Source organism: Pinus tabuliformis, chromosome X, assembly GCF_031772625.1.
Source record: "Pinus tabuliformis cultivar Carrire ecotype Pingquan chromosome X, CPIR1, whole genome shotgun sequence".
Lineage (NCBI taxonomy): Eukaryota > Viridiplantae > Streptophyta > Pinopsida > Pinales > Pinaceae > Pinus > Pinus tabuliformis.
The window spans coordinates 619,270,240-619,297,495 of record NC_142308.1 but is presented as its reverse complement, the minus strand read 5'-3'; the positions used below and the strand labels follow the sequence as shown (position 1 = coordinate 619,297,495).

Genomic DNA, 27,256 nt, shown 5'->3' with positions numbered 1-27,256 from the left:
TCAGGTGGAAAATAAGGAGCCGGCGGGCAATCTGGAGAACATTTCCTCCTCATTTTTGCACTGCTGAATCCAGGTGTCATATATCACTATACGCTTGTTCTTGTAAAATCCATACATGTATGCATTGCTGTGTGTTGATCTTGTTGAACCATCAATCACAAATAGCTTCTTCAACGGAAACTTTAGAGATGATGCTAGCCTTTCAATATTCAACCTAAGTTCCCCTTCTGGAAGAGGAGTGAACTTGTTGAAGAGAGGAGCTATAAGAATAGAATATAAAGACATCATCACTAGTGACAATATAAGCATGAAGGCCCAAAGGTATATTGCTAAATATGGACCTCCTTTCTGCACAATTATGATTATTGCTGAAACAATTGGTGGCCCAAGTAAAACTGAAAATCCCAGACCCACAACCATATCTCTGAGAAAAAGCCAAATCGTTTGTTTATTGAATCCATGCCGAGCCTCAATGACAAAAGTTGAATACAATGAAAAAGGCAGATCTATCAACTGAGACCAAAGAGTAACAGCTGCTAAACATATGAGTGTATGAATGATTTCATTATGAGGATCTAAGCCCAAGTTTGCAACTACAACTTCTGATTTCTGCCAAAGGAATGGTAATGCTCAAAGAAGTAAAATTGGCATCAGAATCCTTGATAGTCACGAGTAAATGAAACCGCTTGATTTGTTGTCTCAGTTCTGGATCTTTGGGCCATTCTAGCTTAGAGAACAGTCGCCCTTCATTCCTTGCTTTTGCCAGGGTCTTCCAGGTGTCATAGTGCTCTCTTATATTATATGACAGAATATAATGGGTTACAACATCCTTTTATGCCAACAGAGTCTGCACGTGTCAAGATCGACATATAAGACCTTACACATGCTATTCCCGTAAAATTCTTGCAGAAAATATGACAGCTAGTGTGAGATGTGCTATGTATCAGCACGAATTCCCCATTTCGTAGCGTAGTTAGTGCAAAGTCGGTGTTTTTCGCTACGAAATCACCTAAAAGATGTTGCGCTGCGAAACTGATAAAGGGATCTATGCGCTTTGTCCTCAAGCTAGTCTGAGAAATTTTGGCATTATATTTTTCAGTGATAACAGACACCTTGAAAGAAAGGATTAGTACAACACCTTTACTAGCATTGCCAGATCTGCAAAGACCATTTGAGATCCAAACTAATGCCAATGACTATGCCATTGGAGCAATGTTGACACAACACGGTAAACCCATATGTTATCATTATGAGACTTTTAATCCTGCAGTAGTGATAAAGAATTGTATGCATTAGTTCAGAGTGAGAAAAAGTGGAAACATTACTTAATGGGCAAAGAGACAGTAATACATATTGATCATCAACCACTTCAATATTTGCACTCCCAAACTAAGTTGCAGCAATCAAGACATTATAGATGGTTGGGTTTTCTACAACAGTTTCATTTAGTCATCAGATATAAAAAGGGCATACATAACCAGGTTGTAGACATGTCATCTAAACCCATTATAAATGCATCCACCATACTTAAGCATAATTTTGTACTACATGAAAGTTACATTGAACAATATGCTCAAGATATGGACTTTAAAGATGTATATGCAACTTCGAGTCAAGGCAAAAGAGTAGAAGAATTGGACTATCACATGAAGGACTGACTCTTATATCATTGTTGGAAACTCTGCATTCCACAAACTGAGAGAGTAAAGATAATTAGGGAAGCACACACTTCTCTGATATCAAGTCACTTTGGGGTAAGTAAAACAATTGCACAGCTGCAAAGGTTTTGTTATTAGCTGAAAATGAATGAGATAGTTTCTAGATATGTAAGAGGGTGTGCTATGTGTGCTAAAAGCATTCCCAGAAATAGAAAACTAGGCTTGTACACTCCATTTCCAGTTCCTTCTCACCCTTGGGAAAGTGTTTCCATGGATTTTGTTGGAGGACTGCCTAAATCTAGGAAAGGTCATGATTATCTATATGTTGTTGTGGATAGTTTCAGCAAAATGTGTATTTTGGTACCTTGTATTAAACAGATTACAGCTGAACAGACTACAAAATTATTCTTTGAACATGTATGGGTTCATTTTGGATTACCCACTTCCATTGTATCTGATCGAGACACCCGATTTATGGGGAAGTTTTGGTCGAGTCTGTGGGAACTGATGGACACCAAAATGAAGAAAAGTACAGCTTTTCATCCACAAACTGATGGCCAGATAGAAGTAGTAAATAGGACAGTGATCTAGTTACTGAGAGGATATTGCAACAAACATCCTAAGCTTTGGGATGAACATTTGTGTTATGTGCAACATGCTTACAACAAAGCAAAGCATTCTTCTACATAGAGATCTCCTTTTGAGACCTGTTTTGGTTTCACACCAAGGTCTCCTTTGGATTTTGTCTTTGGTAAAGATACCATGGTTGATGGGCATAGTGATGTGGACAAGGAAACTAGGTTCATTGAACAAATCTAGGAGATCCACCAGGTAGTACAAGAATACCTAGAAAAGAGCCAAGCAAAGTACAAGGCTAAGCATGACAAGCATCAGATGGAGCACAGTTTTCAAGTTGGTGACCAAGCCTAGCTATACATTAGCAAGGACAGAATGCAAGGTGAAGGTAAAAGGCTAAATCATATCAGGTATGGACCCTTTAGGATACTTGAGAAAATTGGTGAAAATGCTTTTCGCCTTGATCTACCAGCTTACATGCACATCTACTTGGTCGTAAATGCATATTGCTTGAGATTGTTTGAACCTTCAATGATTGAGGACCCTGAAGAGCAAAGTCAATTGCCTTCTATTGATGACCTGCTACCTGAATATCTTAATGAATTGTAGGAATACACAGTGCTGGACAGGAACGTGAGGACAATGTGCAAGGGAGATGTGGATTACCTCAGGATTGGGCTTAAAGGTTAAAAGCTGAGCAGTGCAAAGTGGATTGAGATTGGACAAGTGAGACAACAGTATCCTCACTTAGTCGATGCTTGAAAACCAACTTTTGGTGGTCGAAAGGCTTTTTCAATGAGAAGGTCGTGATCCGAATTGGATCCATAAAGAACTGTCAAAGGAACCATGACCATATCAGGTCGGGATGAACATCAAAGAATTCCAAAACAGTGATCAAAAACACCCCTGAACTAGTGGCAATGGCAGCCAGCATGGAACGACAAGGATCTCGGTCAAAGCACATTGACCGAGGCCCATGGAGACTACGCAGGAGGCCGAATTAGCCCCTGGGAGGCCCAGATCGAAAAACGGAGGTGGATTTTGATGCGCAATTAGTGAAAGGGCTCGAAATGGAGTAGCCCCGAGCACTTGGTCACGTGGGGAACCAGAGAACTGTAGGGCGAAAGGTGAAAAGGGCTAAAAGCTAAAGGTGGGACCCACTACGAAACCAGTGGTATTGATCGAGGCGCCCTCAAACGGTAAGAAGTTTTGGAGAAATTGGAGTGATCCCACTCAGCAATCGACCCATGGCAAGCAGAGGAGAGAGGAAACTGCCACTCATCGTGTGCTAATGATCGAGCAAGTCAACCACACAAAATGAGTGAACGGCCGATGGGGAAGCGGAACCGACGGGGCATTGAGCCGTAGTTTATAAAGAATTTGAGGTCCGTTTGACCACCACAGTGGTAAAAGACTCATTCCATGACGTAACTGAAGAATTGAACTGATGAAGCAGGCTGGCGCATTACAGGAGGATATGTGGCCACTCCCTGTGAGCCTGATGATGACGCTGAACATGGAACTCCAAGTGCAGCTACAGAAGGCGATTCGACGGAGGTGGAAGAGGAACTAAACAGACATGGGAACGAATGGCCTTAAAGACATGAACAGGAACAGAAGAAACACGAGACAGGGAGACAGAGGAACCAGAACCCCGAGAGGAGGACGGAACACAGAGAGAAAGAGACAGTGAAGCAAAAGAAGAATGGAAGACAGAGGGCCGAGCTGACCAGAGGCAACATCAAGCACCAGAGAGCTTGAGATATTCAAGCCATCCCAGAGAGGATCTGTCCGAATTGAGAATCACATTGGGCTCTCTCCATTGTAGACCAGAAGGTCACAAAGCTGGTAGGAAAACAGATTCTGTGCACTCCAGTGGCTTAGGGAATCCAAGAACCACCCTACCAAGAAAATCTGTTTCAGGTAACTCATATTGAGCTCCTGCATTGTAATTCTCTACTTAAGACACAATAAAATAAGGCCACCACTAAGAGCTAGACCGGAGATGTAGCCCTGGAGGATAGGGTGAACTCCTTATTAATTTATTGTGTTCTTGTATTTGCTTACTGTATTTCTTTGTTTTCTTTCCATTTCAAATGTCTGTGTATTGGCAATCTGATTGATCCGTTGCTTAAATAACATAGACACACCCACCAGCACATGAGTCTGTAATACCTTTATTCAATAAATATTTAACTGAGGTCACTCATAGGGTGATTATCAGATCAATTATCCTGTTAGGTTTTCATTTATTTATTTATATTTTTTTAATTTATTAATTTGTTAATTAATTAATTAATTAATTAATTTGTTTAATTAATTAGTTTATTAATAAGTTAAAGCGATAAATTAATTTTATTATTTATTGAATTAATTATTATGTTTATTAATTTTATACAAAATTAATTATTTAGATAATTTGTTTATTTAATTCATTAATTTGTTTAATTAATTAAATCGTTTATCTGATTAATTAGTTAAAAGAATAGATTAATTAATTAATTTTATTATTTATTATTTATTAATATGTTTATTGATTTATTAATTTATTAATTTGATTAATTAATTAATTAATAAGTTAAAGGGATAAATTAATTAATTAATTTTATTATCTGATCTTGACCATTTAAATGATGAACTCAACCATCTTCACAAAGTGTTTAAACTAAATGGATATAATAGAAATACCATCAAGAAAGCCATGCACCTATCCCTAAACAAGAATAACAAAGATATTAAAGATCAAAATTTATCAACTCCTAAGGCCTCCCTTCCATACATAAAAGGTACCACTGACAAAATTACTAAAATTCTTAATAAACATAACATTAATGTAGCCTTCACCCCTGCTAACACCATCAAACAATTATTCAACTCAGTCAAGGATCCCATAAACCCTAACCTTCAAAAAGGTGTTTATGTGATTCCTTGGTCATGCGGTAAGGAATACATAGGTGAAACAGGTAGGTCTCTTAATATTAGAATTAAAGAACACACTGCTGACTTAGGAAGAGAAAGGACTTCAAAATCGGCCTTAGCTGAACATGTTCATTCTTCCTCTCATTACATTTGCATGGAAGAAGTCAAACTGGTTAGAAGAGAAGACCACTATCTTAAAAGGAAAATCAAAGAAGCCATTGAAATAGAAAAAAAAGAAGAATAACTCGAACCAAGATGATGGATTAAAATTAAGCAACACCTGGAAACCTTTACTTGAAATCTTAAAAAATCAATAATTAACTCTTTATTGATTTATTAATTTATTAATTAATTAATTAATTTATTAATTAATTAACAATTAATTAATCAAATATACATAAAATTAAATCAATAAACATAATAATAAATAATTAAATAATAAAATTAATTAATTAATCTATTCTTTTAATTAATTAATCAAACAAATTAGTTAATTAATCAAACAAATTAATGAATCAATTAAACAAATTAATTAAAAAAATAATTTTACATAAAAGTAATAAACATAATAAAATTAATTAATTAATTTATCCCTTTAACTTATTAATAAACAAATTAATAAATTAAAAAAATATATAAATAAATAATTAAATAAATGAAAAACAGGATAATGGCTGACCAAATCTTGTATATCTTTTCTTTAAACACACACACACACACACACACACACACACATATATATATATAGAGCTCATGGATAAATCATTAATAACTGGAGAATATCTATTGACGCATCCCCTGATGATGGACTCGCTTGGTAGTCCGAAACGTTGGGTTCACAAAACTCTATAACAGGTCATTCCTCCTCTATCTAAAACTATCCTCACCTGTATGGATTCATTATTAATTATCTTATTTTTCTCCAAGAGTAATTAATTAATTACTAATTAATTATTATTCTTTGTCAAATTTGACTAAATCCCTTAGGAATAATTAAACAAATCCTTATTTGTTTATTATTCTTTAACTAATTCCTTGAGATGATAAATAAATCATTTATTTATTTGTTATTTCTAAATAAAAGTTTAAATACTTTTTCCCTCCTAAACAAATATAATAAAATATTCGAAAGCTAGGGATTTAACAGTGAACAACGAACAATGGAAGAACAGCTCGGGTTGCAAGTTTCTGAGTACCATGGAGGTGTGAAAAGGGGGGAGCTCCACTCCCTCCTACAGGCAGGCAGTGGCTAGCAGAGGCAAGAAACCTTTAGAATCTGTCAGAGGAACTTCAGGAAACAGGGACAAGAATCTGGAAGACGATCAGGAGGTTACCAGACCAAGAGAGGACAACAACACGAAAGATAAGGAGGAAGAAGACAAAAAACAAGGATCAGAAAACAAGGCACAGAAGGGGCCCTGCAAACCCAAAGTTGAGGTCACTCCTAGAGTTGTTTTAAATGATCCTACCCTACAGGTGCATAGAGATCACATGCGGACATATGCTATCATTTTTAAATTCCTGGGATTATGGCCCACTAAAAAAGCTCTACAAACATGGATCAAATACCATTGGAAACTGAAAGGAAGCATTGACCTACACCTTGGGTTAAAGGGTTTCTTCACTGTGGTCTTCACAAATATTGAGGATAAAGACAGAGTGTTTGAAGGAGGACCCTACTTCTATGCAGCAACGGGCCTCTATATGTAGCCGTGGATGATGAATTTTGTTCCAGAGAGAGAGACTTTCACCTTGGTGCTGGTCTAGGTAAGACTCTACTCCCTACCTCTTGATTATTGGCAAGAGGAATCGTTATCTACCATAGGAAATAACCTAGGACATTTTGTTAAAGCCTCTAAAGCCACCAGAAGGGGAAAATACACCTCCTTTGCAAGAATATGTGTCGATATGGATCTATCAGGAGCCCTACCAGATGAGGCCATCTTGGAATTTTTTGATGAAGAGTGGGTGCAAACAGTAGATTACGAACATATTTTCTTTAGATGTCGCAAATGCCATGAGCATGGGCACCTTTTTAGAGACTGTCCCCTTAGCAAAATAGAGAACAATGATAAAGAAACCACCATGAAAGATACTGAAAGCTTTCACAAAGTGGGACACGGAGGAAAAGGAGGCAAAAGGGGGCCAAAACAACAACAAACAAAAAGACAATAGGCCAATCTTAACAGGTTCCAAGTTCTTGAAGAAGAGGAGGGATTATCAAAGCAAGATCAGGTTATGGAAGGAAGTTCAGAGGAAAAGGAGAAAGAAGAGAATAGGAAAAAAGCATGGGATGCTACTAAAAAGAAAGAAATAATGCTGAATGATGAAGAACTGGAGATGGATTAAGAAATGATTCAAAGTGAGATGGAAACTGAGGATCAGGAACTGCAGGAAATTCTGGATAGAGAAAACCTAGATCTGGAAGGATTCTTAAAATAGGGAACCAGGGTATTACCTCAAGAAGAGTTCAACAGAGTACTATAGCTGTTCCTATGGAAAACTCAGGACAAAGGGACAGAAAATCAAAACAACATCGAAAGATCAGGCAACGAAGGAGTGAAATCTATGAAAACTACACCAGGACTAGCTCCCAGAAACCTAGGAAAGAAAAGAGGAAGAAAAAAGTAGAACGAGCTACTGATGGAATGTGGAAAGCTAATGATTGATTCAAGTAAGATGAAAGACCTATCCAGTTACTCCTTTACAAATCTTTAATGATGAAGTTCACATCTTGGGATATCAAAGGTTTAGGTAATAAAAGGAAGCAAAGATTACTAAGCAATAGAATGAAACAAGAAGCTCTGGATATGATCTTTATCTAGGAAACTAAATGTTCCATTCAAAAAATAAAAGAACTTAATAGTAAATGGCTCAATAAATATGAGTTTCTTGAAATTAAAGTAGATAATACAGCAGGAGGTATACTCACTCTTTGGAACCCCCACAAGATTGGCATTATAGATGCTGAGGCATCTAGGAACTATTTATCAGTGGTTATACAACCTTTGGGAGACAACGTGACTTATTTGGTCACGAATGTCTATGGGCTGCAAAGACTGGATGATAAAATCAAATTTATGGATTCTCTGGTAGAACTTGGAGATAGACATGCAGGAATTCCCTAGATTATGGGCGGGGACTTCAACATGATCAAATCACTCTAAAAAAAGGGGGGGGAACAAGAACTTTAAATAAAGATTCTACAACATTTTTAAATTTCATAGATAATATGAAGCTAGTTGACACTGATATGAATAATGGCCTCTTTACCTGGAACAACAAGAGAGGAGGGGAGGCACAAGTAGCATTAAAACTAGATAGATTCATAATTTTAGAGGACCTTATGCTCACAGACAAGGAAATGATAGTGAGAATTCTCCCTTTCGGTGGCTCGGACCATTGGCCTGTACAAATGGAGGTTAGGGGAATCAGTACCCCCAAGAATAGGCCTTTAATATTTGAGAATATTTGGCTTAACCACCCCGATTTCATCAGTAACATAGAAAGATGGTGGAAAGAGGATCTGCACATTCAGGGAACAAGAATGTTTCTACTTCACAAAAGACTAAAATACATCAAGCTCAGACTCAAAGACTGGAACAAGAAGGTATTTGGTAATATTTTTGCAGCAAAAAAAGAGGTTGAAGACAAGATGCAGAAACTCAATCAAACTCTTATTGCAGAGGGCTTTGATAGAGTCAAAGAAGACCAAGTCACCAAACTTCATCAAGAATGGGAGAAACTATGCAAACAAGAGGAAATATATTAGAGACAAAAATCCAGAGTTCAGTGGCTAAAATAAGGGGAACAGAATACCAAATGTTTCCACAGATCCACCATGGCAAACAGATCACATAATAGGATCTCTTCAATCAAGGATGAGAGAGGTCATTTGTGCAACTCCCATGAAGATATAGAATCTGAGCTAGTCCAACACTTTCAAGGTATAACAAAGGAGTCTACTGTAGACAGAGAACTCTTTATCAGAAACTTAACAAGGCATATACCTAGACTAGTGTTTAGAGAGGACAATTTCAATCTCAACAAGCCAGTGACTAAAGAGGAGGTCAGTGATGTGGTGAAGGAAATGAAGAATGGCAAAGCACCAGGCCCCGATGGTTTCAATGTGGATTTCTTCAAAGCCTGTTGGAGCATTTTTAAACAAGATATTATGAATGTGGTGGAAGATTCTAGGTTGAATAGAACCATTCTAAAGGTGCTCAATACTTCCTTCTTATCCTTGATCCCCAAGCAGGACAATGTTCAGAATCCAGACAGGTTTAGGCCCATAGCTTTGTGCAATGTGGTGTATAAAATTATATCCAAAGTTGTAGCAAATGGACTCAAACCCCTTCTCTCTTCTCTGGTGTCCGTGGAGCAATCAAGTTATGTGGAAGGTAGACAAATTCTCAATAATATCATTCAAGCACATGAAGTGGTGCACTCATTGATAAGCAATAAGAAGGCTGGCATGATTATGCAATTAGACCTTGCCAAATCTTATGACAAACTGAATTGGACCTATATTAGGAAGGTCCTTCTAGCCTTTGGCTTTGGTCATAACTCGGTAAGATGGGTTATGACACTAGTCACTTCTTCTAGTTTTTCAATATTGGTCAATAGTTCTCCTTCCAAAACCTTTACTCCCTCTAGAGGTCTCAGACATGGAGACCAGCTATCTCCCTTCCTCTTCATCCTCATGATGGAAGGACTTGGGTGGTCTATCAAGCATGAGAAATATGGGGGTCATATCAAGGGTATCCAACTTTCTGACAATGGGCAAGCTTTGTCCCATCAACAATTTGTTGATGACACTATGCTGCAGGGAATCCCCACAGTAAAAGAAGCTCTTGCTTATAAAAAAATCCTGCATGACTTTGCTATGGCCACAGGTATGGAGGTAAATCTATCCAAATCTAGAATTTTTTTCTTTAATACTAATATTGCTATTTAGAGAAACATAGCCAGAATTCTTGGCTTTCAAAGGGAGGTCCTTCCTTCCAAATATCTATGAGTTCCTCTAACTGTTAAACCTTTGTACAAAAACATCTGGGAGTCGATCATCAATAAGATGTAGGATAAAATTAGAAAATGGACTATCATATCTTTAAACTTTGCAGGCAGGTTGGTGCTGACAAAAGTTGTTTTGCAATCAATCCCCATTTTCATGCTTTCAACACTTCTAGCTCCTAAGGGAGTTTTGCAAAAAATGAGAAATATTCAAAGACACTTTCTTTGGGGCAAGGGGGAGGGGAAAACGAAATGGGCCTTGGTTGCCTGGGATAAGCTCTGCAAACTGAAATCTCATGGGGGCCTTGGTCTGGATGATCCAGAGGTACTCAGCAAGGTTTTAGGAGCAAAATTATGGTGGCGGTGGGTTAAAGAGACAAAAGCTCAATGGGCTCGTGTCTGGAAAGAAAAAAATGCCAGCACTTGGCAAGAGAATGATCATATAAGGATGATGGGAACCATAAAAGTATCACACATTTGGAATAAGGCCTAGGAGAATAGAGACTTAGTGTAGAAAAACAATTTCTAGGAAATCAGAGAAGAGGACCTTGCTCTGTTTTGGGAGGATAGATGGCAACAAGAACAGATTCCACTAAGAGAGGACTTTTTTGACCTAAAGAAAGAAAAAGACTCCAAAGGGCTTATTAGGGTTAAAGATTTTTTGGATCAACCCAGTCTAGGAGATAAATGGAGAACCTGGAAGAACATAGAACCTAGGGATGACAACCCCTTGAAAGAAAAAATAGAGGCACTACTGAGAATTTTGGAGCAAAGGAATATTTTGGTTTCTAAAGGGCACGGTCAACTTAGATGGGGCAACAATAAAGAAGGCACCTTCAATATCAAGGAAGCCAAGAATAAGTCTCTTGAACTGGACTCCCAAGTTCCAGACAAGGTGTGGCAGAACCTCTGGAAGCATCAAGGATGGATGAAAATTAAAATCTTCATGTGGCTGGTTCACCACAAGAAAATTCTGACTTGGGAAAAGGAGAAAATGGAGCACCTTCTCAATGACTATACCTTTACCTCTGAATTGTGGGACTCTTTTGCTACAATCTTCCAACAAACGGACATGGACAAAGATAGCATTATCAACACCCTAAATAACTGGACACGAAACTTTTCTGAGTATGAGTTTCTCCGCCTAGCTTGGATTTTGAGTCCAGGTTTCTTAATTTGGAATGTTTGGAAAGAAAGGAACAATAGAATCTTCAAAAATGTTCACAACACCACCCAACACATCTTTGAGTAGATCCTCAGACAACTCAAGGAGATATTTGGCACCATTGTTCGCACCTCCCCCACAAAGCCACCTTCAGAAAAGGAGAGATAGATTCTCTGTCAGTTGAGGATGCAAGGTTTCATACCACAGGGAATGGATAGGAAGGACATGAATCTACCTAAAAAGCCAAATTATTCACATCCTCCCCCTTAGGGTTTCCTAAAATTCAACATAGATGGGGCCTGTAAAGGCAACCCAGGTCTTGCTGGTTTTGGAGGAGTGTTACGAGATAATAGTGGCTGTATTCTTCTCATTTTCCATTGCCATTTGGGAAAAGCCACTAATAATATGGTGGAAATAATGGTGCTTTAACAGTGTCTAGATTTCCTAAAGTAAGATAATCTACAAAACGTTATTATTGAAGTCGATTCTAAAATGATTATTAACTCGGTTAAAAGAATTTGTTGTGGCACAGAGCCGAAAAAAGTCTCCAGTCACTGGAGGCTGATACAGGTTTTTCAAAGGATTCAATTTCACCTCCTAGATTTATGCACTATGAGTTTTACTCATGTTAGGTGGATGGCCAATAAATTGGCAGATGATCTGGCCAATCAAGGAGTGGATTGTACTAAAAACAGAGTCAAGATAATCTGGCGAGAAATGCCTCGGAATAGATTAAGGGAACAATGCCTCAGTCACGCAGAAGATGATTACCAAGTTTATCGTAACAGGGCCATAGAAATTAGATCAGGTTGACCTTTATGCAGAGTTCTTACACAAGCAAGGTCGTTTTGGGTATGCAGGTCTATGTTTGGTATCAGTTTAAAAAAGATTCAGTGAATTGGCGGGATTCAGGGATCCTCCTTTTCTTAGAGTCGAGGAAACGAAACTTAGTCTTTTTCGGTGGCCGCTTTACCCGGCTTTCTTGGCTGGCGATAGGTTTACTGCCCTCAAAAAAATTTTCAACGTATCGCACCACTTTCAGGTGGGCAACGATTTTCCTTCGGCGAGAGCGATTCTACTCACCTTCCAACACGTGGCCCAGGGTGGGAGGGCAATACTGTTACAGCGAAAAGTGTCTATGCAGAACTGCTAATCCCACTAAGGTGTGGTAGCTACCTTAGAAACAAACAAAGTAAAGCTATTTTCATTTTTCCTTTATGAAAGATAGATGAGAGAAGAATAAAGGAGACCAACCTCTGTCTTGCACTTGGCTCCTAGTTCGATTCCTCTCTATTCTGATAGTCCTTTGCTACTTGCTTCCTTGTACACCCAGCTTCACAGAGTACCTGTAGAATCAAAGTAGCATAACACTATACAAGAACATGGATCTATTATCATAAACAATCTAGGATCAGATGTAAATTGACCATACAAATGCATAAAACATAAATGACACAAGAGTATGGAGGAAAACTTGAATAGATTTTATTGATAATCAAGAAAGAGCCAAGAGAGTTACAACCAGTTGTTCTGACCCAACATCATCCTCTTAGAAAGTAAGCCCTTCTTCACCTCATACAAAGCTTAGATCACCCAACACTATAATGTTGTCTCAAGAAACCAACAGCAATTGCTTACAAGATGCAAAATTCTAGCCCCCAACCTCCTAGATCTCTAGGATGAGAGATCTATATATAGATATTTTTAGAGGTGTGAGTTAGCTCTGGGTTTTTGATTAGTGTCGAGATTCTCTCTGATAGTTCTTGATTCCACTTGGAGATCTCATTGATCTCTTACTCATCCTTAGACGATTCTGAGAGGCAAGTGTCACAGGAGAAGTTTCTGGAAGATTCCATGATCATCCACCTCGCAAACTGTCTCCGCCACTTGTATTTTATCATCCATCGCACCCCATAGAAGGGATTTTTGAAATGCAATGCACTTCACGTGTGTACAAGGTGCGATGCATCGCACCCTGGCCATGGAGAAAGTGAAATGATCTAGTTTTGACCAGTTCTGAGTAGTTTTTCATGGAGAACTTCTAGGAGATGATGTAATCAGCTGACCTTTTTCCTTTAGGGTATGAAACAACACTTTTAGGGACTTAGGAGGCCTTGGTTTATGGACATGTTTGATTGGGGTTGCAGTGCCCAAAAATGTCTATAACAGTTGCCCCCTAAAGCATGAGGTCGTTAATCTTTTTTGATGTCAGGTGAAATGCTTTATCATGAGGATCCGAAGTTCTTTCAAGCTGGAAGGAGACCTGTAATAAGATACAATACAATACATTATCTCATAATACTTTCATGATCTAACTGAGGTGGGCATTCCCATGCTCAGCTTTATAAATTCATTTTCATGTACATAGGACAGACAATCGTCTGAGTGTAGACTGATGATTCTGGTAGAGCCATCATCCCTTTGATTGGATGATTATCTGTGCAGTAATGATGTACATTTGATGTCTTTATTTTCCTGAATATATATCGCATCCCGGATGGATGAAACTAGATCCGGGGTCTTCAATCTCATTCGATCTTCACTCAAAGTACAAGTCGATCCATGTGAGAGATGTTTTGGAGTCGAACATGGAAAGACATCGCCTGATTACCAGCCAATGATGTAAGCTGTTAACAGGTGATAGAGGAATCACCGATAATGATAATGACCCTCAAGGTATTGCAATACAATTCACATGGTGTGAATAAAGGACTTGGCGTCGAACACCACGCAAAATCTTTCGGTCGAAGGTCATTCATGTAAACCTGTCTTCGGAAGTGAGAAACTTGCCATTGAGGCATGCAAGCTTCAAAGTACTGAAAGGGGTGTTCCTAGATCAAATTCTTGGATAATGAGCTGATGTTGACAAGAAGCGATCCATCATAGGAGGGCCTTAATGAATCCCACATCAATGACACAGAACGGAGCAAATGATTTTAATGGAGGTGAAAACGATCTGGTGATATAAGGTTCAGGGTGGCGGTCATGAAAGAATGGAGCGTAAATGTATTGCAGCAGGTGAGATACAGGTGAATTCTCTAAATGACTTCTCTTGAAAATATCGGCGACATTGACGTGATGGATTGGTAGCATTAACCCCAAATGTGGATGGTGTGATGGGGCCATGGTGATGTGGTCGGTGAATGAAACAACCCAACCCGACTTGGATGCGGAGTGAAGGTGTCATGTTCAAGAGCGACTTGCTACCAACAAAGTTTCTTCAAGTTTTCTTCCCAATTTTTCCCCAGTCATTGCTGACCAATACCTCTTTATTTTTGTCAAGCTTGAGGAGGATAACATATGCTTGTTCTATAATTTGCCCTTCGAGCAAACCCATCGCTATGTAACGAGCCTAGCGATAGTGAAACTCGTTCTTGTCTGCTATGGACAAGTTTGTCGCTATTAGGTTTTAACGAGTTTAACAACAAAGATAACTCGATCCTTTTCAATTTTAGAGAGTCTGAAAAGGGACGTAACGAAAACTCCAAAATTCCTTTTTCGTCATCTAATCCCTTAAGTCCGAAAAAGTATAAAAAAATACAGAAGGGATGAATTTTCGATACTTTTAACGAGCCGAACAAAACAAGCGCTTGATATTTTTGTGTAATAATCCCTCAGGTCCAAAAAGATTAAAATCTAAAGGAAGGATAGCACTTCCGGTCCCTTTAACAAGCTGGAGAGGCCAATGGCTCGGCAATCTTTTCATATTTTATGAGTTAGTTGAAAAGAGCTTAAAGGAGACTCGTCTTTGAGGAACGAGTGATAAAATTGGGTAGCAGCTGATTCTAGGTAAGGTTTGGAATTTTCCAATCACAGCAGTGTTACAAGGAAGGCTAGTGGGATCACTCTTTGCAGCTGTTCCTCAAAAGGGGTAAACAATCAAATGGAGGTGAATGATCGGCCAATACAGAGTGGAGGTGATGATGAGAACATGACCAAGGCTTTAAAGGCTGAAGTAGTACATTCACGATGGTTATTTACGGGAATTAGTTCATTTTTTAATGAGCTTAAACGCGGGGAGAAACATTTTCTCATGACTTATGTTTATTTTTTAACGATCTTGAACTATGTGCTAAAACTGCTCGATGCGGGTTTATTTTTTAACGAGCTTGAACTCTGCAGTAACACTGCTCGTGGCGAGTTTATTTTTTAACGAGATTGAACCCTGCAGTAACACTGCTCATGGTAAGTTTGCGTGCCCCCAACATAATAACGTAAATCGAGGTGCATGCCCCCCAAGCTTCATTGCATTCAACTCGGTGGTTGGAATGAAGGTTTACCTTTGAGATTTAGAAAGGGGATTTGTTTCTTTTTTTAATGAGGTTGACACAGTAAAAAAACTATGCTCATGACTCCTTGTTTCATTTTTTAACGAGGTCGACATGAGATAAGAACCATCCTCGAAATCCACCATATTTACAGTATTTGATAGAAAATAAAAAACTGATGGATGATTAAGGTTGCTAGAATAATCTTCGTGGTAATCCGGAAGATGGAAGTGATGGTGGTAATCTTCCCATGGTACCTCTCCTATCATCATTGATTGAATGATTCCTTCATCTATAGAATGTACATGCGACCAAGGATCTAAAGAGGTGCCATATTCCTTAGACCTATCTATCTAAACACTCGATGAACGTTGATTTGGGTTTACCCCCCAAGCCAAGAAAATTGATTGTTACAATATTTCTAAAATGGCGATGATCCATGCTGACAAAATGTTTAGGAATCTTCTGAATCCATTAGATATAGAAGATTTCATATTGCAGGTTTCCACTGCGGCCACTTCCGCCAAATTACTCGAAGCTGGTAGGGCAAAAGTACCCATTAAGGCAGGGTCTTTTAGGAGGCCTACTCCAATATTTTGAAGCGAATGATTGCTTCCATGGATCATTGGAATGCTTCTCGTAACTTGTGAACTGTTGGGGAGAAATGTTTGTTGGTTGATGATTGTAATTCCTCCTTGAAAGGGAAATGCAATCTTCCTGAAGTGGGTCGACACAACTGCAACCATGGCATATATCCAAGGCCTTCCCAGTAGGATGTTGTAATCGTGGTTTCCGTCGATTACTTCAACATCAATTTCTACTGTTTTTCCCCTTAGTTCAACTTGCAAGTTACTTAAAATCCCATATGGAGTGTATGATTGTCCATCAAATGCTTTTAACATTGTTGATGATCGCGACAAGGGTGGTGAGCCTAGATTTTTCCAGCAACTCATCGACATAATACATGTAGATGCCCCCTCATCAATAATTTTTCGATGAACAGTTTTGTTGAGGGCTTTCACTTGAATAAGGAAAGCTAGTTGACCTGGTAACTGAGGGTCATATCCTTTGTGATTAAAGGATACAAGATTGGAATCCGTTGGGTCTATCCACCTGTTACTGATAATAGATCCTACTTTTGGGAGAGGCAATTTTGCGGTACCTCAAGTGTCGACATAGCGGACGGTGATTGGGTCAGGTCCTCTATTATATTATAATTCTGTGCTACTTTGGCATGAGGATTAAATGTCGACTTGTGTACTACTCCCTTTGGCAGTTTTATTGTCAGTTCAGGAATGGTGGGTGGCACAACTTCGGTCAAAGTTGTTGTCAAACTACTAGGTTGTTCATTAGCCTTGTTATTCGATAGCTGTGGATTCCCGTAATCTTTATTCCTTGTCAAAGAATCATTTTTCTGCTTTGAGATAGACAACATAAGCACTTGGGATTGGGAAGAATTTTGATTAGCAACCAGTTTGGTTCCCGGGTTTGGAAACGGATCAGTCAATACTGCTGAGGTTTTTGAACTCTTAAAGAGTTTCTTAACTTCAGCTTTATGTGGACAATCTCTCCTCTGATGATCCTCATCGCATATATGACACCCTACAGGGGGTTTCCTTTGCCCAGAAGGGTTTGCAGAAGGTTTTTCAGGAGATGACTCATCCTACTTCTTTTTTCTCCCTTTCTTTTTCTTCTTGCCCCCTGGTTGCTTCAGTTGTTTGCCCTTGTCAGTCAACACGGCATTTACCTCCAAGGTGAGAAGTTCTTCATTTGCATTTTGATCAGAAATCTTACGAGCTTTCTTAGATGTAGCCTTTCTCGATTTCCTGCTTGTCGTAACCATCAAGCCATCACCAGCATGAGAGTATTTGTTTGATTTAGGAGGGGGAGGAACAGAAATTTCTGGCCTAGGAGCATCAGGTATTTTATCGTAAAGCATGCCAGACTGAGTATAGATCAAGTCTAGATATTGTGCACGAGAAATAACTTTCTCTTCAGTGACGACTCCACCCTTTTCCACATCTTCTGTGATAGAAGGTAATAATGAATTAATAAACCATTTAGTTAGTAGCTGATTAGGAACATATGTTTTTACCATTTTGCGACGACGTCGCCACTCATGAATATGATCAGATATGTGAGTAGCCATTGTTTGCTTGAAATTGGTAAGAAGTTCTGTTCCCATTTCGTACCTTATGGGTAACTGAAAATGGGTTTAAAAGGTTGTGGCTAGGGTACTGAAGTTATCAAACGAAGCTCTAGGTAATTCAATATACCATTTTGCTGTTGGACCAGTTAACATTCTCTGAAAAAGGCGAAGCCTAATCGAATCATCATTTAGGGTTTTTGATGAACACCACAGATGAAAGGTCATCACATGATTCGACGGGTCTTCACCCAAATTTCCATTAAATTTAGGAAAATCTGACGAAAGTTTATGAGAAATCGCTGGCCACCAAGGGGCATAAGCAATTGGATCATTCGTCGGCTGGTTTAGATCTGGTAATTCTAGAGTTGCTACAAAGGGAAACTATTGATTTAGGTTAGGCGAAGCATATCCAGGATGAGATGGAATCACCTGAGCAGTGGGTCTTTGCATACCATCATAATGTATTTGATGCTGGAAACTTTGATAAGGTTGATGGGCATAACCATTATAATATGGTTGTTGATAACCGCTTTGGAAATGCGGTTTCCCATTACTTATAAAGACTTGTTGCTCAGGTCCTTGATATGATTGCTGGAATGGCAGTTGTTGAGATTGAACCAGCCATGGTTGTTGGACCATTTGCTATTGCCCAATATTGGGTGATTGACCAAGATGAGGAGTCATAGTACTTGTTTGAGCCTGAGTCACTCCAGATAAGGAGGCACTAACTTGAGGTTGTGATTGAGTCGTTGAGACAAGAGGTTGTTGTATTGCAACCTGAGAAACTTGGGGTTGACATACAACAGGTAGCGCTTGTACTTGCGACGCAGTCACCATAGCAGGTATAGTGGGAACATTCGACACAGGGTAGACTGGTTGCATTGAATATACAAACCTTGGTTGCTGAGGCAGTATTGGTACCCAACCACTGGATGTAATTCTAGTTTGACCTGAACTTTGTTGTAAACTCCCATATGGTTATTCTCTGGGAGGGAACAATGAAAAAGCATACTGCCCTCCATATGGTGGCAATCTAGTACTTAAAGGGTAGATTGGCCTTTGAAGACACATTGGATCAATTTGTTGAGTTTCAACATAAGAAATACCAGATGATAATCCGGATGAAGAAATAGGAACTGACCATGTCGTCGAAACAGTCCCTGATTGGACTCCGGCTTGTTGTTGATATCTTGCCGAGACAGATGGTACACCAGTGAACATTGTTGGAGTAGCAGCAGGAGGCTCTGCTGCTGCATCGGGTGACACAGTCCTGGATGTCGACGATTGCTCAGACATATCTAGTCTATCCAAAATATTTTCTAGCGATTTCGATTGACTTTCTTCCGTGATTGTGGATTACTCGATCAACTAAAAATCAAGGGGAAATATGTTTCCGAATTAGATGAATTTTAGATGCTTTGACACAACTTGTTTTTTCAATTTTTATGAGTCGAGAAAAAACAAAAGATGACTCTAGTCCCCTTCGATTTTTAATGAGCCTGAAGTGACAAGTGCTTAGATGGACCTTTTCCGTTAAGGAGTCTGAAAAGGAACGAAAGGGACTGCTCTGGAAATCTAGGTAGAGGGATTACCAAACCAATTGCAAAACTGCAGAATACGTTTTACGGTACGGCAGTCAATCTTCTCGAATGTTGTGTTCAGTGCATTGCGATCGATAGGGCGACAGACACGGCTTCCTATGGATAAAGGATTAAGCTTATTGTGGTCTCCCAAAATATACTTGACGGTACGTGGGGGCACAAGTCCGTACTGGCACTTATCGTCTCAAAGTGGAGGAATCACCCAACCATCAGTGAGAACAACAGTTACCAGGCTTTACGACGCTGGAATACATCTCTAGCCTAGACTTCTAGATGTTGTGCATTAGGTTCCAAAGCGTTGTTAGATTCATTAAATTTATTTTATAGTCGATCTTGCTTATGAAATTTGCCTTTCAGGTTCACCGCGTGATGTAGATGTACAATTCCTAAAATGCAACATAAGATGATAAACAGACTTTTATCTTCTTTGTGCCATGAAAATACTAGCTACTAAGGAAAGAAAGACAAAATTCTTTCAACAAAGAGCAAAGAGCACACGCTATATGCACTATCCTAAATCAAACCAATCAAACAGTATAAATGCAAATGCACATGCATGTATTTTTTTTCAGCCTTCTTAATATGTGAATGATAAAAAGAAAGCTAATGCGCAAATCTGAATTACTTTTCAAGCGACAATTACTAACAAGTTTCTTTTCAAAATAAAAAATGAAGACAATCACAACACTTTGCGATTTGGAAATGAATACTTGCTTTCAACACTAGAAAAACTACAAATTCAGATCAAATACAATAGTAACAGGGTAATTGACTATCAAGAGCAACGAGACTCTCTCCTATGACTGAAAACGACACTTGCGACACTTTCAAATCAAGAAATGATAGTACAATTACGTTACTTTTTGCAAAGGAGAACTGAAAATGACTCAACAAATACACAAAAACATTTACAGTTCTTTGCACGATGGAGGCAGAATATCAGCAAGGAAAGGTGTTTCAAACAGAGGTATACTGATTATAGGAAGCAAAACTCATGAATAGAACTGAAAAGAATGAACAGAAACCAACATTCAGGAACAAAGTCTAGTCTGATCAGCGCACCTGTAACACAGTGAATTTGAAATGCAGCGCACCTACTACACTCGGGAAGTGCGTTGAATTTCAGATTCACAGAACAGATACTGCGTTGGGCTAGGGACGAGACTTTGCTTGGGTTCCGGGTCACAGTTTGTAGTTCAGTTCAGGGATTTTGGTCGTCCAAGTTGTAATCAGTAAATCAACAATAGGGGTAGATCTAAAGAGGTTACTAGAGCCACCACAAGGGCAATTAGAGAGTTTTTAAATCAGTTGTTTAATTCATAAACAAAACCTGGAGATTGACTGAAGCGACATTTATCTACTTTGCATTTGCATAGCAAATGCAGTTCGAAAGCTACCTGGCTCGACTTCAGGCTTCGTTTGTAAGCTTATAAAGTAAAGAACAAGGTAGATAAACAAACAATCTAGTCGCTCCCCAGCGGAGTCGCCATTTTGTTACAGGGAAAAGTGTCTATGCAGAACTACTAATCCCACTAAGGTGTGGTAGCTACCTTAGAAACAAACAAAGTAAAGCTATTTTTGTTTTTCCTTTATGAAAGATAGATGAGAGAAGAATAAAGGAGACCAACCTCTGTCTTGCACTTGGCTCCTAGTTCGATTCCTCTCTCTTCTGATAGTCCTTTGCTACTTGCTTCCTTGTACACCCAGCTTCACAGAGTACCTGTAGAATCAAAGTAGCATAACACTATACAAGAACATGGATCTATTATCATAAACAATCTAGGATCAGATGTAAATTGACCATACAAATGCATAAAACATAAACGACACAAGAGTATGGAGGAAAACTTGAATAGATTTTATTGATAATCTAGAAAGAGCCAAGAGAGTTACAACGATTTGTTCTGACCCAGCATCATCCTCTCAGCAAGTAAGCCCTTCTTCACCTCATACAAAGCTTAGATCACCCAACACTATAATGTTGTCTCAAGAAACCAACAGCAATTCCTTACAAGATGCAAAATTCCAGCCCCCAACCTCCTGGATCTCGAGGATGAGAGATCTATATATAGATATTTTCAAAGGTGTGAGTCAGCTCTGGGTTTTTGATTAGTGTCTTCTCTTTGATAGTTCTTGATTCCACTTGGAGATCTCATTGATCTCTTACTCATCCTTAGGTGATTCTGAGAGGCAAGTGTCACAGGAGACGTTTGTGGAAGATTCCATGATCATCCACCTCACAAACTATCTCTGCCACTTGTCTTTTCTCGTCCATCGCACCCCATAGAAGGGATTTTTGAAATGCAACGCACTTCCTGTGTGTACAAGGTGCGATGCATCGCACCCTGGCCATGGAGCAAGTGAAATGATCCAGTTTTGACCATTTCTGAGTAGTTTTTCATGGAGAACTTCTGGGAGATGATGTAATCAGCCGACCTTGTTCCTTTAGGGTATGAAACAACACTTTTAGGGACTTAGGAGCCCTTGGTTTATGGACATGTTTGATTGGGGTTGCAGTGCCCAAAAATGTCTATGACAAATACCGCCCTCATCGCGCGGTAATATTTGGTAACGTTGGGCAGTGCGATATGTATAAGGATTGTTGGATCTATTGTGGGAATTCGATGGCCAGGATTACACGGGCATGTTGGTGGGTCCATTTCTTAGATTAACTTCCATGCTGCTAGCACATTCTTTCGAGTTTCACGCGCATCTGGCAGATTTCGGGGGATGTATATGAATGAAAGTTAAGATTTATTTCGGATCCGATAGGATCTTCAATATAGCTTATCTCTGCTTTTCGGGTCCATTTCGGGTGTTAATCGGTGTGCTTATAGGCCACCTGATTTGTCTCTTCTCCGTTGGATCCTTGGCTCAGGATCTAACGGCTAATTTATGTTTTTTAGCCTTGTGTACATTATCTCTGTTTCCGATTTAATAGAAGGTTCCGCTATCGCATTAGCAAAAAAAATATAATAAAATATTCCAAGTGGTTATTCCAAGAATGGGATCAATAATATTTTATTATTACTCATTATTCGAGGATAACTCAATATTTTTTTATAAATAGAAGGGTTTTCCATTCATTATTGACTTTTGATTATTTTCATTATTGCACTCACTCTTGTAACTCGTATTATTTTCATTGTCGTACACCATATTTTTGTTGGTTTTACACATTATAGAGCAGAGAGACCCTACATAAGTTAAAGACGTTTGAGGATAGCCAAGAACCCATCCCATAGAAGGGGACTGGTAACATTTGTTTATTCCCTTCACAGGTGTTATAATAAAACTATTCTTTGTATATCTAGTTTTCATTAGATGATTGGAGTTATTACTCTTTCTTTTTGTTGTTTAACCATGATTGTGGCATAGATCCGGACTTTGGAAGGATTTGTTTCTATCAGTTGTTGCAGATCTACAATGTTTAGCAGCCATTTATATTGTTGAAATTGTTTGTCATCCACAATCTTAAGTGGGTTATTTTCATATATCTTTCAGAAGAAAACACTACAACAAACTCCATACTAAAAAATGAAGGAATTACAAATCTCCCTAAAAAACATATTAATGGAATAAGAATTATATTTATATTTATTTTGTTTTATATAGTATATACATAAATGACATTCAAATATTTTATTTCTGATTTAACACACACACACAGATATATATATATATATATATATATATATATATATATATATATATATATATATATATATATATATATATATATATATTCTTAAAAAAAATATTTATATATATATATATATATATGTATATTAATTTTTCTTTGTTATTAATACTTTTTTTAATTTTATATGAATGAAATAAATTACACATATCTTTTACAATGAAAATTAGAAACATAAAACACATATTAATTTAAATTTCTTATAAAAATATGTTATTTAATATGAAGAATGAAATATTTTATTTCTAACCAAAAATAAAATATTTTTTTAATTAATAAATTTTTATTTTAACTATTAAATGTCCGCAAAATATAGAATGAGTTACATATGATGTAATATCAATTATATTATATTAAGTGGCGTCTTAATTCAACATCTACCAAGCACCGAGAGGGATCAAATCTCTCAAGATGAAAACCTTTTTTTGAATGCAAAATTTAAGGAAATGTTTGCACGTCTAAATATTTGATTCCTCTTGGCTCTTGGTAGATTCCAAATTAAGATGGATCTATGTTGATTTTGAACTAACTACTAATAAAATATTATATGTGAACTCCATATTAAAATACAAATTAATTACAAATCTCCCAAGAAAACCTATTAACCAAATAAAAAATCTCTCTCTTTATCATATAAAACCTATATCACACACACATACACCCTTTTTTATATAGTGTATAGATAGTTGACTTCAAAATATTTTATTTATAATTCACATTAAAATATTAATATATTCTTCATTCATATTTGAATGTAGAAAACATATATCCATAGAACTCACTCGATATAATTATTTTTGTTATAAATATTTTTTTAAATGATATATGTGTATACATCTGTCTATTTAGACATATATATATATATATATATATATATATATATATATATATATATATATATATATATATCTTTAGTTTTACATAGTATATACATAATTGACATTGAAATATTTTATGTGTGATTCACATTCTATGTATTGAAATATTAATACATGTACCAATTATATTTAGAAGTAGAAAATATATATTTTTTTCCCGTGGAAAAATTCACACTTCCTTTATTAATAAAGAAACTACATTTTGCAGATGCGTTGCATATACAATATTTCAGGCATAGCTTGTCCTTCATGCCCATTCAAAACTATGTTCGCCCTTTAAGGCTTTGGAAAAAACATAGAGAATCTATAAATATAAGTGCTGCTCTTCACAGAGAGCTCTGTAACTGTCTGTACTATTGAAATATAAGCAATGGATATTTACATATGACTGTCAGCTACTATCCAAAAAACAGAAATGTAAAAATACAAAATTTCAATTTCTGTTGAGCTTTCATATTTCCATCTCTATGAATGGCTTGTGGTAATACTGAAAGTTGCTACCATCTATTTCCTCCATGATTAACCATTTAGTGTCATCCCTGAGTGCTGCCTCCTTATATGTTGTCGACGGCTGTGTTACGTTTCCTATAAATGTGATGGCAAGAGAAGATATCAAAATGTGATATGATTCTGTGTGCTTCATCCACGTAGTGTGTATGAATTGCAGTGTGTTGTTTTGTTCAACCAGTTACAGATAATTTGTGAATCTCCAAAAAGTTATAATTGATGACAATTTTTGGATAATGCAAATAAAATGATGTTTTTTGTTGAAACAAGTTCAACAAAATTGTTTGTTCCCCTTCCCAAACCCATTTGTATTTTGAAAACATGGGAATCAAATAAATGAAGTATTGCCCCACCCCCACAACCCATCTCCTGTGTTGAAGCGTCAAAATAAGCCCAAGGGTGGGAATGATCAATGGGTTCAGGGGTAATAATCCTTTGGTTTGGGTGATCCTCCTCATCAGGGATGGAATTGTAATCAGCTAATAGCCTTGAAGTGATGGAAGGCCAGTGGGGAGGTCTTTGTAGAAATATGGCTTGATTTCTAGCAATCCAGATGGCCCAGCTAATAAGAAGTGAAACATTTTTTAGTTTGGTTGAGTTGCAGGTGCACCACGCATTCCAAGCATCCGAGAGATAAGGACCCTGCCATTTCAAACCAGATGAGATCAAGTGCAGGAAGCCATTCCAAAGCTCTTGAGTGAGCGGGCAATGTACGAAGAGGTGTTTAGTATCCTCATTATCACTTTTACAGAGATGGCACCAGAATGGCCCAAAAAAATATCTTCTCATCAAGTTAGCCCTTATCAGGACTTTGTTGTGAAGGATTGACCACATGAGAAACTTTGTCCGGGGGGCGTTTTCAGCTTCCATAGCTATTTCCACCACTGGGCCAGATCCGGTGGCTTGTGTCTTTCCATCAGTACCAGGTAGCCTACCTTGGGGGAGTATGTTCCATGTTTAGCATGCACCTAGATTAGCTCATCCTCCCCGTCTGTAATTCTGATGTGGGCCTCCATCAATGCATTTGTATAGTTGTTCCATTCCTATAGCCAACATCCAGGAATATTCAGTTCATTAGCAGATTTCCATGCTTGTTGTAAGATGGTGGAGTGAGCCCCATCTGCAATCTGGTTAATATGCATAATACCAATGGCTTGAAGGTGTCCTTGCAGGCCATCCAAGAGAGTGTGAGCATTTCCACAACCCACCCAAGGGTCGGTACCTATCTGAATCTTAGACCCGGATCTAATTCTCCATGTCAATCCACTGCGGATAAGCTCCTTCATGTTGTTGACAGCCTTCCAGATAATAGAAATGTTATTCTGCCTGATGTCTTGTCTGATCTAGTCGAGGACACTTACTGGATGAATATATTTGGATACTAAAACCTTCGTCCAAAGGCTATTATTGTTAAGCAGTTGCCACCCTAATTTTGAAGCCATTTCTTGTGAGAAGGAGCCCAACCTCTTAATGCTCCATCCTCCCCAGCTCTTTGGTAAGGCCAAAGAATCCCAGCGCGTCCAAGCAAATATTCTCCCTAGTTGGTTCCATTTCCATAAGAACCTACAACACAGGTTTTGTAGGCGCGATAGTATACCTCTGGGAATCCATGCTAGAGTCATCCAATAAACCGGGGTGGCTTCTAAGACTGCCTTGATGAGTACCAGCCTCCCTGCCCTGGATAGATATTTATGGTACTAGATATTGAGCCTCTTCTCCACCTTCGATATTAGCCATGTCCAATCTGCTATCTTGTATCCAATGGGTTTGACCCTGTAACCTAGGTATTTGAGTCCATCTTGCAATTGAACTACGACAAAAGAAAATATTCTGAGAGAAAATTGAACCTCATGTTGGGAGCAGCTGGTGGTAGTTATAGTGGATTTTGTTTCATTTATAACCACGCCCGTGGCTTTAAGGAAGATGCCAAGGGCTTTGTGAAAAGTAGTTGTGTCCCCAATGCCCCCATTAAGGAGGATCAGTACACCATCTACAAACAACAAGTGGAAGAGGGTACAATCATCTGTGATTTTTATTCCCCTGATATGCCCCATTCTGCATTCTTCTCCAATGATTCGACTAAGGCCTTCCATGATGAGCAGGAAGAGCAGTGGTGAAAGAGGGCATCCCTGCCTCAAACCTCTTTCCGCATGGAAAAAAGGGGAGGCAGAGCCATTTATCAGCACACTGAAGGATACATTCGATATGCAACAAAAAATCCATTTGATGAAGGAATAGGGGAATCCCAGGTGGGTTAGCAGCATAAGAAGGTAAAGCCAATTGACCCTGTCAAATGCTTTAGAAAGGTCAATCTTCAGGATCATGCCTTTTAGTTTCCGGGTCTGTACTGAATGGAGGAGCTCTTGTGCAATGCCGACAACTTCATGGATTTCTTGCTTCTAGAGGAAGGAAAACTACTCCGAGGAGATCTGGGATGAGAGAATAGGCTTGAGGTGGTTTGCTATGATTTTAGAAATGATATTATAAATGCAATTGCAAAGGGAGATGGGGCGGAAGTCGTTAAAAGAAATGGGTTTATCCACTTTGGGAATGAGGGAAATAAAAGTAGAGTTGAAACTATCCCACATTCTGCCACTCTGTCTGCATTCTTCAACCAATTTCAGTAGGTCAACTCCCAGAATGTCAAAGAAAGCAAAGTAAAACTCTACAGTCCAACTGTCTGGTCTAGGGCTCTTATATTTTTTCAACCATTTAAGAATTGCTTCCAATTCTCCCATGCCAAATTCCTTTGTCAGATCCAGCCTCACTTCCTCGTCCACAAATCTGGGAAAAGTCTGTGCAATGCGCAAGATCTCTGCCAT

The 27,256-nt window shown here is 38.3% G+C and overlaps 1 pseudogene; it reads right to left on the bottom strand.

Annotated features, from left to right (window-relative positions):
- LOC149141545 (CAAX prenyl protease 1 homolog pseudogene) lies at positions 1 to 27,256 on the bottom strand (annotated as a pseudogene).